Raw genomic sequence first — 1,876 nt, 5'->3', positions numbered from 1 at the left:
CTTTGTATCCACGTGGATCTGTAACGTTAGATATTTAATGTTATTGTTTATAGCTATGTGCTTAAAGTAGTTTAGATTAGCAATGGTTATCATAAACAGGCAAAGGTCACCTCTTGTTTTCACTCTGTTTTAAGACACGGCTAGCCACAGGAGGACGTTAGCTAGCCAGGCTTGTCTAAAGAGCAACAACTTGCTTAACATTACTCACAAATCAGCCCCTCGCTCGTTCTAACATTAAAAAGAACCGGTTCATGGCTAACACCATAGCTATTTAGCCAGAATAACTAGCTGGCTTAGCTAGCTAGCTATTCTGGTTAGCTCTATGCTAGTTAACCTAAATATGGCTAGCGTAGTTTGCATCGCCATCTTACCTTGAAATGGCGACCAGGATCTCTTCTTATTTTGTGAATCCATTCACAGCAAAGTACAGGATCTCTGCGGACACGATGAAAGGTTTGACCTGTACAAGATTTCTTTCTTTTGGAAAAAATACATTTGGGAACACACCCCCACGGCCTCGTTTTGGTTTAAGATGGTGACGTAGGTGAATAAGGCGAATTGAACATTTACGCACTTACATCATTAAATCAGAAAACACCGCATTTCATCTTTCATGTCGATATAAAGATAACAATCAGCTGCTGTTAGGTCGCTCTTGAAGCTAGCTGCTGTTGACATGCTACATGAAGGTTTTCACAATCAGATGGAAATTTGGGATAAATTAAACGTTGGATGACCATACCTCTCAGTTAACAGCTTTCAGTTCTTGACCACAACTCGATGTCGTTACCTCGTTGGAGGAGGAAGGTAGCTCGCCAGCATCTTAATTTTGACCTGTCTACTTAAGACCTGGCCAAGCGCCCGCTTCCCCCGTTGACAAAAGGTCAGGTCACACCGCATCAGTCCCACTACTACTATAATGGTCAGAAATAGAAAACTGACACTGGGTCAGTGTGGCTCTAAATCAACAAAAGATTTGAGCTGTCATCACTGACTGGTTCTTGTGGTGATGAACTTGATGACCTACCAATAAGGTCTGGGGTGGCCACAGGGGGGCCAATGAGATTTCAGGGGTGGCCTGGGATTGGCATTGGGAATGAGTGGTCCGCCTTCCATCAGGATCCCAGTAGACTCCGCAGGTCCTTCTTCCCTCTCAGTGAAGTGGAGCAGTAGATGTCAGTAAGGAGCCTCCCATTAACATAACAGATTCTATAAATCTGCTCACCTTTTCACAGATACCAAACTCTCTTTCTCTTTCTCTATGTCTCTCAGAGAGGAAATCATTTCCCCAGCTGCAGTCGTACCGTGTCGTCTTCAGGTGAGTTGTTTCTCCAGCAGGTTCTCTGATCCTCAGACGTGAACCTAGATCCAGATCCAGTTCTCAGCATGGTTGGTAAAAAACAATGTAAGAATCTGCTCCAGACACGTCCTGATCCCCCAGGTACTGTGTGATGTAATTCTACATACATTTTATAAGCCTGGCTTTAAAGTCAGCTCACAGCTCTACGCTCTATAGCGTCCTCATTCTGAATCCTCAAAGCTGGAAGCTGGTACATATAACAGCCCATAGTGAATCATGTTTCAGTCCGTAGCGATTCATGTAGCAGCCGTAGTGATTCATACAGCAGTCCGTAGTGATTCATGTAGCAGCCGTAGTGATTCATACAGCAGTCCGTAGGGATTTATACAGCGTCCAGTAGGGATTCATACAGCGTCCGGTAGGGATTCATGTAGCACCCCGTAGTGATTCATGTAGCAGCCCGTAGTGATTCATACAGCAGCCCGTAGTGATTCATACAGCAGCCCGTAGTGATTCATGTAGCACCCCGTAGTGATTCATACAACAGCCCGTAGTGATTCATGTAGCAGGCCGTAG

This window comes from Micropterus dolomieu, linkage group LG23, assembly GCF_021292245.1.
Source record: "Micropterus dolomieu isolate WLL.071019.BEF.003 ecotype Adirondacks linkage group LG23, ASM2129224v1, whole genome shotgun sequence".
Taxonomy (NCBI): domain Eukaryota; kingdom Metazoa; phylum Chordata; class Actinopteri; order Centrarchiformes; family Centrarchidae; genus Micropterus; species Micropterus dolomieu.
Note: the sequence above shows the minus strand (reverse complement) of the source record.